This window comes from Schistocerca nitens, chromosome 8 (assembly GCF_023898315.1).
Source record: "Schistocerca nitens isolate TAMUIC-IGC-003100 chromosome 8, iqSchNite1.1, whole genome shotgun sequence".
Classification (NCBI taxonomy): domain Eukaryota; kingdom Metazoa; phylum Arthropoda; class Insecta; order Orthoptera; family Acrididae; genus Schistocerca; species Schistocerca nitens.
In genome coordinates this window covers 491,648,567-491,661,578 of record NC_064621.1, presented here as the reverse complement: position 1 = coordinate 491,661,578, position 13,012 = coordinate 491,648,567, and positions in this window count along the sequence as shown.

Here is a 13,012-nt window from a genome sequence, read left to right as displayed (position 1 = left end):
GCTTTGTTCTCATCACAAGCAAGTACACTGACGAGACAAAACTTTTTGATCACCTGCTAGATAGCTTTTTGTGCCATCTTTGTGACAAAGAGTATCACCGATTCTGCGTATCATCGATTCTACAGTTCGTTGATAGGTTTTTGGAACTGCGTGATACCCGGTGTCTACGCACAAATCCTGTAATTTTCGCAAATAACTGGCCGTTGATTTGTGTATGTGGTGATGTTGCCCACTAGCGACGCACATGGGAAACATCGCATTCACATTAGGCGAACTTTCTGGCCAACACGTTAACGTGATCTCACCATCAAGCTCCTAGAACAATTGTAGCACGACTCTGACTTCCAGACACAGACAATTATACTTCTGAAGGTACATCGTTGACAGGGAAGACATGCAAGTGGGCCGCAGCTCACGTGGTGTCTTCGATTACTACCAAATGTCCCATGCAAGCACAGGACAATGTCCACCATAGCACAATGCTGCTCCCACTAGTCTGCGTCCGCCTGTGGCGCAGTGCACGATTAGAGAAAACCTTCGCGTGGATGAAGGCGTTTGTACAGACGGCCATCGATCTTGTGTAGGTAAAACGTGGTTCATCAGACGAGCCGACACGTTTCCAATGATACACGGTCCAATCTTAATGATCTCGAACCAACTGCAATCGTAACTGACGACGTCATTGGACCAACATGTGAAGACGCAGCGGTCGTCTGCTACGGACAACCTTGTTCAACAATGTGAGCTGAATGGTGTGCTCCGAAACACATGTGTGTTCATCGGCATTGCGCTCTTTTACAAGAGGTGTCACATATCGCCATCTGTCCCACATTACAGAGCAGACAAGCCCCCAAACCCAACAATCTGGGAAGAGTCGTGGACGTCCAACCACAAAGCGCCTTGTGGTAGTTCCACTGTCCTCCTACCTCTTTCCGTAAATTATCATAAAAGTAGCACCTGAACGTTCGACGAGCCTCACCGTTTTCGAAATACTCGTTCACAGCCTCTACTTAATAATAATCTGCCTTTTGGCAAAGTCGCTTATATCAATGGATTTCTCCATTTGCAGCACGTTTTTTCACTATGGCAATCTCCCCATCCGTCTCTGGTAGGATTACGTACTTCTCTTACTGCGTCACTGGCCTGCAGTGCCACCAGGGGGCATCCAGCCTTGCTGTAGCCAGTGTTTATAATATTTTGGCCTATGAGTGCATGTTACTTCTTGTTAAATTTTTATACACTTCTGCGTCGCATTTAAATGGAGTGTTACCGTGTCAGTATACATGTCATAGGCTTGTGAGCCGACATCGTCCATATGTAATCCATTATATTTGTGTTTACGTTGTATATAACATTCCTTGAGCCCAGTGGCAACGACAGAACTACGCTTCACTTTATCATTACTTAGCTTTCGCCTTCTTAAGTAGCAGTGCAGCTTTAACTGGTATTTATATTTTTATTCTTGTGGCCTCTTACTCTTGTGGCCCTTTATTTATTGCCCTATGGTGTTCTTTTATTTTTTGTTCTCCTGCTTAAATATTTGATCTGCTTTGTGTATTTGCGTTTGAGGTTTAATTCTGTGTGCTTGTGCAACTAAATAATTTAAAGGTTAGAGACATCTGGTGTTTTCCAGGCACCTTCTTACTGTTTAACTCATTTTAAATGTAATTCACCACCCGAGGCCGATAGTTAAAGTCTGATGCTCTAGGTTTTGTTAATTAAATTTGACCACTATCACAGTTAATTGTTAAATGTGATATTTTTTAATCTGGCTTATCTTGGTCGCCGACTAATAGTAACGATTTAAAATTGTATTTAAACTCATTGGTAGCCGTGAAGGCGCATAGTTAATAACTGTGTTTCCTTACTGTGTTTCCTTTTAAGCCATCTAAAAAAAATGGTTCAAATGGCTGTGAGCACTATGGGACTCAACATCTTAGGTCATAAGTCCCCTAGAACTTAGAACTACTTAAACCTAACTAACCTAAGTACATCACACACATCCATGCCTGAGGCTGGATTCGAACCTGCGACCGTAGCGGACCCGCGGTTCCCGACTGCAGCGCCTAGAACCACTCGGTCACCCCGGCGAGCTGAGGGCACCTAATAATAGGACTTAATTTGATGTAATCATTCAGACCTCTTTTTTGTGGGTCCGTCTGGTACCGCGGGACCGGGTGAAGCGAATGGAGCTGATGCCATAACGTGTCAGCCCACGGTAAGAGCATACAGAACCTGCTGAAAGCCTGTAGCAAAGTGAAAGCTATTTATATGTCTGGTTTACCTTTAGTTTGCTGTAGTTTCAATTATGAGGCCATTTGCGCCTTTTTGGACTCAGGTAGTAATATATCCCTACTTGATTATAGGTGGTATAACAGGCTCCTTTGGGTTTGTAATTTACCTCCTCTCCAAAGGTGAACATCCAATATCGCGCCATTTATGGAGACTTGTTGCCTGCTAGGGGAAAATCTGTGTTAATTTAGAGATCTGGAGTTTGTGATGGCCGCTGAATTTTACCCTTGTACGGGGTTTCTGTACCGACGTATTGCTTGGATGTAACTTTTGGGAAAAGTGAAGTTATCCGTATTTTAGATTATGTAAGAAAATTAATGTTTATATTTCACCCCGTTAAGAAGTATGAGTTACGTAGTGATAGCTACATTCAACAGTGTCTAATGTTAAAGATTTGGCTCATTTGACCAACGAGGAAGTTTGGGGGTAGCTGGAAGCTGACGTGCTCAACGAAAACTGATAACATTGAATTTTTATCTTTCTAAGGGGTTTGTGTACCGAAGCATTGCTTGGATCTGATTCTTGGGAAAAGTGAGGTTACCGGTATTTTAGATTATGTTAAAAGAAAATTCATCTTTATGTTTCACCCTGTTAAGAAGTATGAGTAACGTAATCAACAATGTGTAATGTTAAAGAGGTGGCTTATTTGACCAACAATGGAGTCTGGAGGTAGCTGGAAGCAATGGAGGTGTATCCTGACGTGCTACCCACAAGTTAGGGGTCTCTGATAACACTGAATAGTAAGTCCAGTTTACCTATTAACCCCTGTCCTCCCGTCCTCCTACTAGTTGTTGCCTCCTAATATGAGGGAGATACGAATGACTGGCGACCGACTTTTTTACGAGAATTTTGGGCGGTCATTATTCCACCATATTAGATGTTAATCAAGCTTACCGTCAAGTGCCGCTGACCGAAGAATCCGAGCAACTTATGGCGTTCTGCTGTGATTGGAATCTGTTTATAATAATGACCTGTTCAGACTAACTACCGGGGTGGCGGTGTTGTCACGGTTGCTGATTTTCGTGTCATTTGACCTGAAGTTCAGATGTGCGTACTGTTTCTTGGATGACTTTGCCATCTACAGTAAAACCTGTAATGTACATCTGGATCATCTCCATCAAATCTTGAAATGTTTGTGTTATGGTAGGCTGATAGTAAAACAGTCGAAGGCGAGCCTGGCATGCAAGAAAATTTAGTTTTTGGCGCAGGCAGTGTCCGCTAGTGATATTAACGAACATTAGGATCACACAATAGCTATTTATCTGTTCCTCCTGCCTAAAGGCAAAAAAGGCATATCACACTTCATTGAAGTTGTAAATGTTTTCTTCAGTTTACTGAAAATTTTGTGCAACTGGCTGGGCTCTAAATCAGATGCGCCGTAAGAACGAAAACTTCCAGTGGACTGTTGCTTTCTTTCGACGCTTTAAAAATAACTATAGCTAATGGCAGTTTCTTCTCCGTTTCAAATTTCGATCATGAGTTTATCTTAGAGACCAACGGTTCCTATCGTGTAATAACGTCCATTTTATTTCAAGACTATGATAGAGAAAGGAAATAGATTGCCTATGCTTCAAGGTCCTTCTACGGCGCTGAGAGCAAATACTCAGTTTATGAATAAGAGGCACTGGATGTCCTATCTGCGTTGGAAAAAAATAAATTTTACCAAAAGCGTAAACCTTTTCGACAGGAAACTAGTAACCGGGCCTTGGCTGTGCTGCCCAGGCCCTCTAAGGCCGCAAGACTGCAAGATGGCGAGTGAGGATTTCGGCTTTCACCTCAGAAGTGAGGCACGTCAATCACGTGGGTAACAAGATAAATGACGCCCTCAACCGCATCTGTCACCATGAGCCAGAAGTACCCGGGCACCCGCTGGTGAGCAAGTGGTCCTAGATGAGATTCCAGGGCTGTTCGGCAACCTGGGGGGAAAGAGGATGCAGATGGGCAGTTAAGGGACAGCAAAATACAAATTATGGATAGTAAGGTGTTACCAAGGTGTTATCTCAGGAAGGTCATGCTGTGTTACTACGCCGTGTTTCCGCACTTGCTGTGATGGGAAGGACAATATTCGTCTCCCTGTTTCCAGGTAGTTCCACCATTTATTATGCGGAGGACTTGCAGGGGTTCATGAGAGTGTCATATATAAATTAAGGAGCACTTAACCATGCCGATTTTCAAATGCGATGTAAGTAAGACAGTCGGGAAACGTCAAGAGTGTAGGATGACTAAGATGAGTCTCATTGACGTCGATTGTACTGCCAGAAGTACTGCTGACTTTTATTACTATATGGCTTTTTACGTGTTCGGCACCACGCCGGCATTAACTGGTACTTATACTTTGATTCTTGTGGCCTGTCACGCTGATGGCCATTAGTTATTGCTCATTGGTGTACTTTTACTATTTGATTTACTGTTTGAAGACTACATATTTTATCGGCTTTGTATATTTAAAATTCAGGATTAATTCTGTGTGATGATCGAAGTAATAATTAAAAGCTTAAAGACTTTGGTGTGTTGGAGGCAGTCTCCTACTGTTCACAAGCATTGCCACTGTAAGTAATTTAATATCTTGAAAGTTAACCCAGTGGAGCTCCTTGCTTCCTGCTGCTTTCTGGGTTTTGGTAACTCAACTGGAACATAACTGACCACATCAGCCTAGCCACCTACCGTTTTAGGCCCCTTACATGCATGTGAGAAAGGGATGCACAACAACATTCGCATAAGGATCGCTATGAAAAGCCTCTTCATACACATTTGGTCTTGAACTACGTTAGGACGTCTTATAAACAGATTGCAAACACAGATAGAAGTCGGAAAACAAGAAGGGAAACCTGTGGTACCAAACTACGACAGATTTTCCAAAACGGATACTATGGAAGCTGTTATTCGTAACGGTCGTTTGCTGGAGATCTCTTCGGCTAAGGTGGTTGCTGTTCAAATATCACTGTTCTGTGGCCACGTGGTGCCCGACACCATACTAAGAAAGATCGTAGTGTACTCACAAGGGAACCTCCCCATCGCACCCCCCTCAGATTTAGTTATAAGTTGGCACATTGGATAGGCCTTGATAAACTGAACACAGATCAAATGAGAAAACAGGAAGAAGTTGTGTGGAACTGTGAAATAATAAGCAAAATATACAAACTGAGTAGTCCACGGGTCGCATAGCCAACATCATGGACAAAGTAAGCTCAGGAGCGTCGTGGTTCCGTGGTAGCGTGAGCAGCTGCTGAACGAGAGGTCCTTGGTTCAAATCTTCCCTCGGGTGAAAATTTTATTTTCTTTATATTTGCATAGTTATTATCTGTCCGTTCGTTCATTGACGTCTTTGTTCACTGTAATAAGTTTAGTGTCTGTGTTTTGCGACCGCATCGCAAAACCGTGCGATTGGTAGACGAAAGGACGTGCCTCTCCAATGGGCACTGAAAACATTTGATCGCAATGTCATAGGTCAACCGATTCCTCCACAGGAAATCACATCTGATATATTCTATACGACACTGGTGACGGCATGTGCGTCACATGACAGGAATATGTTGTCGACCCACCTAACTTGTACACTTGGCGAAGGGGTAGAAAAATTCTTCTACCTTGCCCGATTTAGGTTTTCTTGTGGATGTGATAATCACTCCCAAAAAAGTGATGAAAACATAAGAGTTTGTCACATTAACTGAAAATAAAAAATTAAACTTTTCATTCGATGGAAGATTTGAACCAAGGACCTTTCGCTCCGCAGCTGCTCACGTTAGCACGAGACCACGGCGCTCCTGCATTCCCAGTGTCCTTGACGTTGCATATCTTCCCATGAACTACTCAGTTTGTATATTTTGCTTATTTTTTCACAGTTCCACACAACTTCTTCCTATTTTCTCAATTGATCTGTTTTCAGTTTTTCGAGGCCTATCCACTGTGCCACCTTATAACTAAATCTGAGGGGGGTGCGATGGGGAGGTTCCCTTGTAACAACATCGTTCTGATTGAGAGAAGATAACATTCCATGCATGTAGCCACGTGTCATAATGAAGGAACACACTGAATGCAAATCTGTGTACTGATCTTAGTGTGAGCACAGGAATAATTAGAACGAAAATCAAAACCTGACAACGCCATCTTACGTTTCACTTGAAATAAGCAATATTCACATGGAAACATTCATAAAATCACAGTTAAACACTTCCTACTCCTGAAGGTGCTGATCCCTTCATGTTTAACTGCGGTTTAAATTAAATACGCAACCTGAGTGGATACTGAATCTCCGTGCTCCTGATTATCATCCATACTCACCGAGCCCTCGTTCCAGAATGAAGCCCCACCGAGTCTTAGCAAGCTTTCTCTGGATACAAGTCTAGAGTCAGCTCTTGAGGCTGATAGCCAATCCCCTACAGCTACCAGGCAGTGAGAGGACATGGGTCAAGCTGCGGTGTCCAGATAATTGAAGGTGACCGTTGCCCCGGGCTCACTTCTAAACAGACAGAAAGACCTGAGCCTTCCAGAATGCAAGGAGGTATAAGAAAAAAAAGAGAAAGAAAAAAAAGTTGAAGTTTGTGTAGTAAGCTCTTCTGCCTCTAGGCGTGTATAGCGGAACTAGTTGCCACTTTAGTGCCTCCAGGTTTGTCGACCTGGCTTGTTCTGTTCATGTGCAGTGATTGTTTTTCCTAGGTTTGTTTCGTTTTTGTTTCGTTTCTTATGATGGCAAATATAAGTGAACAACGTGCAGCTGGGAAATTTGTTTTCTGTTCGCTAAAAATGCTGCTTAAACTGACTTAATGTTTAAAACAGCTTACCAAGACGACGCTTTGGGAAAAGACTCAAGTGTACGAGTGCTTTGCTATATTTCAAAATTGCGACATGTCGATTGATGACAAACCTCATTCTGGACATCTATCACCTGCCTGAATCGATGAATATATTGAATAAATTCGAGAGTTTGTGATCAGAGACCGTCGACAGACAATTGATGAACTGTCATGGATTACTGGATTATCTTGGAGAACCGATTTATTGCAGACAGGAAACTGGTTTTTCCATCATGACAACGCACCTGTACACACTGCTATCTCTGTTAGACAATGTTTGGCTAAAAATGAGATGGTTCTGCTGCCCCATGCACCTTCCTCGCCTGATCTGGCTCCGTAAGATTTTTTCTTATTTTCACCCATGAATAGAGACATAAAAGGTCACCAGTTTGACAACATGGAAACAGTAAAGAAGAAAATGAGATAGGACGGTCAGCCAATTCTAAAGATGACTAGAAAAAATGTTTCGAACAGTGGAAGCACCGATGGGATAAATGTATTAATTGTAATGTGGAGTATTTTGACGGATAAAGGTTATTTTGTAAAAAAGTTGAAAATATTTAGTGTTTCAAAGTAATTCCGGTTTGTTTTGCTTACCCCCTCGAACTTCGCTTTTACTTTCAAGTGGCCCATCAAATACCGCAATTTTTGGAATGGAAGGATAGTTCGCATTTTCCGGCGAATCTTAAGCCCGCCAGCCTTGTTTCAGAGGGAGCTAACAGACATTTCCGCATCACCCCAGAGAGAAGAAAGAGTGAAACTGCCTTAACTTGATAATTACAGATCCATGTTCCGATCACAAGCAGGCAGCAAAACTAGGACTTGGGATGTTGGGAAATTCTGAGGTTGCTATCTCAATAAACGAATGAAAAATAAAATAAAGGAAATGACCCATTTAATTTCTCCCACAAGCATCACCTAGTAATAACAATAACATACTGACAGGAGCCGAGTTACATCAAATAAAAGACACATAAAAACAAAATAATGGAAGCGAATGGAAACAATGTACGCACTTCGGTGTTAAGAGTGGATTTTCAGTCATGTCGATGGCGAACTAGTGTTCCACGGACTAAGTAACCAGCAACATTAAACTGCGAAAGTAAAGATGCACGAGAGTACTTGTACGAGGGGCGTTCAGAAAGTAAGCTCCGATCGGTCGCGAAATGGAAACGACTATGAAAATCCGATAAAGCTTTGCACAGATGTGTTGGGTAGTGTCTCTAGTATAACCCCAGTTAGCATCACGTCGCTCTTCTCATTTCTGAGCTCGCAGTGAGTGCGTAAAGATGTCTAGAAAATAGTGTCTGCCGCCAAGTACGAGGGCCTGGTGAGAAATTTCGCCTGAAGCTATGCAGCTAACATTACATAACTGTCGTGCTGTTTCTTCGACAAGACAATTCTCAGCCGCATTCTGCAGGGGAAATGAAGATGCTCCTGCATCGTTTTCAAATGGAAATGTGAGATTACCCACAATACAGTCCGCAATTGTCTCCGCCTGAGTTTCATCTCTGGTCACATGAACCGCTGTCTTTGAAGACAACATTTTGACACAGACAACGAGGTGTAGGCCAGCGTGGAGAATTGGCGGAAAGCACTGGCGGCTGCCTTCTATGATGAGGCTATTGAAAAGTTGGTACAACGCTATGACAAAAGTCTAAGTCAGAACGGCGACTACGTAGAGAAGTAGCTGAAAGGTGTAGCTAATTGTTACAAGTAAAACATTTCTGATGTTCACTGTGGTTTCAATTTGGCAATCAATCGGAGCTTACTTTCTGAACAGGCCTCGTATATTTCGTTTACGAGGAACGAGGACAGCGCTCCTTCGTCCCAGGAAGTGAGGAGACTGGCACAAATCTGAAACTTCCTGGCAGATTAAAACTGTGTGCCCGACGGAGACTCGAACTCGGGACGCTCAGATGGTATAACACTTGCCCGCGAAAGGCAAAGGTCCCGAGTTCGAGTCTCGGTCGGGCACACAGTTTTAATCTGCCAGGAAATTTCATATCAGCGCACACTCCGCTGCAGAGTGAAAATCTCATTCTGGCACAAAGCTGTTCACATCTCAGTGACTGTGCAACTGCCGGCTGGTTGCGATGGCGGCGTCCACAATCTGGTGTGGGGAAACAGCTGCACCAGCAGCAGAGGTGAGTTCCTTCTTCTTGAATAGATACTGGAGAGCAAACTAGAGGTAAAGTAACCTACCGTCAGGAATAGAGGAAGAGAAGAAGCAAATTAAATCACTTTAGGGTCCATGTTAATAGGTAACTACGTAAAATAATGGCAGGTGGCGATGGATATTTCCTCATCTGACCACATTTACAATAATTTTTTGCGTAAAATTGGTTTTAAACAGACCATGAGCAACAGAAGTCCTAGTAAAATATACAACAAATACACGAAAATAATCTAAACTCATGCTGTTCATTATTTAAAACTTCGATAAAAAAAAATCTGTTAATTTGAGGAGGAGGAGATTAGTGTTTAACGTCCCGTCGACAACGAGGTCATTAGAGAAGGAGGACAAGTTCGGATTAGGGAAGGATGGGGAAGGTACTAGGTCGTGCTCTTTCAAAGGCACCATCCCACCATTTGACTGAAGCGATTTAGGGAAATCACGGAAACCTTAAATCAATATGGCCGGACGCGGGTTTGAACTGTCGTCCTCCCGAATGCGAGTCCAGTGTCTTAACCACTGGGCTACCTCTCTCGATGAGTTTAGGGGACATCGCATATGAAGTGACGTCTGCCATCATGATCTGGTACTTAGACAACCGTCAAATCACCAAGAAGTGCACAAACAGGTGTATTCCTTAGCTGAACACAGATCTCGAAGTGCAAAGGAAGCAGGTTAAAAGATTGTTCAGCTCTGCAAGAAGGTAATGTCAATGGGCAAAGTAAGAGGAGCCCTTTTGCCAAGTAAAATCATGCTTTTAAGCCAGAAAAGCAATCATAATGGTATTTGGTTTAAGGTTCAGCAATGATTAGCCTTCACAAAATCCTTAGAAGAATACTAACAAACACAAGAGGCGCGTTAAAGAGGTAGAGTAGTGGGTATACAAGAACACTGCATGACTTTGGATGTGCTCCTCAAAACCACCTTCCCTCGTTCCACACTGACAGGTGACAGGGATCTAGATTCCATCCATGCGAGGTACTGGTTTATTGCTCTCCAAGAGGAGAATTGCGAGCCTATCAGTGAACGTGTGGACTTCAAGAAAACCCAATGGGCTATGGGAACATTTCAACTGTTCAAGTCACCAAGCCCGAAGTAATTCTTCAAGCTCGACTGCAACAAGGAGGAAAGGGATTGATCAGACACTCATACAGACTCTTGTCTAGAAACAGGAGTCATTCCTAATGCTTAGAATAAACTGAAGGCTGGTTTTATTACAAAGCCAAGGAGAAATTACTTTATGAGGAAGTTATACGTCCAATTGGTCCGTCCTGTTTTCTTTTAAAAACATTAGGAAAAATGGTTAATGAGCATGTTAGGAAACGGAGGCTGAAATCGGACCTTCAGAGTGATGCCCAGTCTAAATCAATTACGTGAAAGGACTGGACTAGGGTTTTAAGTATGCACCATGAACCATTTGACAGACTCTATTACCATTATAGGATCACTGTATATGTTAAAAGAAATAATTTCTGAGTTCAGCAACAAATACATTAAACAGCAAGTTAACAAAAAGGGAAACAAGAGTTTGGATACAAGCAACAGTTATAGAATGAAACAGGGCCTTTTATCAAATTATAACTCTTTATAGACAAGCGCATAAAAACAGGATATTTCAAATGTCAAGTCATGATCAAACGGTATTATCACTTAATCAACAGTCTTTATATATTTTAAGAAATGGCACAGCTTAGGGGACAGTAACGTGCACAAGTAAGTCAAATTCAGTTTTCATAACGTTCGACAAGAAAGTTACAATCTTGACCAGAATTAAAAAGGAAAAAAAAGTACGAAATGTCAGGACTAGGTGCTGCCTCTATATGTGCAGTGAGGAACGAAGTCCGGCGCAGCAGTTAATCTTAAATTTCCGTAAGTGGAAAAAAATTAATATTTGGCTCTGCGGTCTCTTCTCCCCCCATGTATGCCTCCATTTAAAAAAAATGAAAAATGGAAACGTTCAGTGTCAAGGCACTCTACTCCGCACATGACAGGCGACAGTTAACAACGCACATGGTTTAAGCGACGCTATGCAGATCATATACTTTTCCCATTACAAGATTTGACTTGTAATACCAAACACAGTAAATAGAACCCAACAGAGCTTACGCAAACCCTTTAGCCCTCCTTTTGCAGAATATCGGAAAATATACTACTTAACACCCCACATGTTAATGGATACAATAATTCAAGTACAATATCACGTGACACTACCAGAGCGTCAGCATGGAATTCAGACTTCACAGTAACCCACAAAATGGATTCCACCTGGCTCAGATTCTCCACCGAGAGTTGCTTAATACCCTTGCGTAAAAAGTCCATAGGGTGAGGCAATTTACCAAAGGTACCCCCAGCTGATTACTGAACCCGCCTTCGACTTGGCCACTGCTTTCAAGTATTACTTTTCCAGACTCCTGCTCGCCACTTACCGCTCAAACACCTCTAAACCAAAATGGCTTACACTAGCTGGTAAACCCTGAACCCCTGCATGCAAATCTTCAGCGAATACACCGGTTCGGAACGAAGATTCAACTGCGGAACATTCCTCAAACAGCTGTCCCAGTGAATTTGTCTGGTTTGGATCACGTAAATTTCCAAGACGTCTACATTTTGGCCAATACGGCAGTGCCGCAAGCAGCTAGTGTGGCACCTACCTCGCCTATGGCGTCAACGGCGAGGAACAACGAGCCGTCCAAGACTGTACACAAACTAGCCACTAACTCAGTGACACTTCCATCAGAAGAGAGTCGTCGTATGATCTTTCTTAAGAAGGGAAATCTCAGGACAACGGCGCGACGCCATGCTTGACAATACTCAGGCAGATGATGATGATTATGATGAGGGTCCATGTGGTGTCACCGCCAGACACCACACTTGCTAGGTGGTAGCCTCAAAATCGGCCGCGGTCCGTTAGTATAAGTCGGACCCGCGTGTCGCCACTATCAGTGATTGTAGACCGAGCGCCGCCGCACGGCAGGTCTAGAGAGACTTCCTAGCACTCGCCCCAGTTGTACAGCCGATTTTGCTAGCGATGGTTCACTGACAAATTACGCTCTCCTTTGCCGAGACGATAGTTAGCATAGCCTTCAGCTACCTCATTTGCAACGACCTAGCAAGGCGCCATTACCAGGTACTATTGATGCTGTAATATATGTACCGTCAAGAGCGATGTTCACCAATTATGGATTAAAGTTAAGTATTCCAGCAGCTACGTACGTTTTTGGCTATTCTCATTTCCGTGTCCTGTTCCCGACCTCAGGCCAGCCTGCGTGAGCTTAAACGCGTGCCTTTCGGCTTCCTCCTAGTGGGTTGGCTGTCTTGCCAATCCACAACAGTCCATACTCCGAGGAGCGTAGGGGACGATGCGGGAAACCTGCACCGCCGTACTAGGCAAGGTCCTTGCGGAGGTGGTTTGTCATTCCTTGCCTCCGAAAGTAATGGGGATGAATGATGATGATGAAGACGACACAACATCCAGTCATCTCGAGGCAGGGAAAATCCCTGACCCTGCCGGGAATCGAACCCAGGACCCCATGGGCGGGAAGCGAGAACGCTACCGCAAGACCACGAGCTGCGGACTCATGCAGATAACGCATAATTATTTATAACAATAAATTACAATAAGCGAATACAATAACAAAGAGCAGAGGCTAAAAGTAATAACCCAGGTAATTCTGAAGATGCAACAGCGAAAATTGTTATATTAATCCAAATTACTACTTTCTTAACGACTGTAGCGATCTGATCCTTCAGA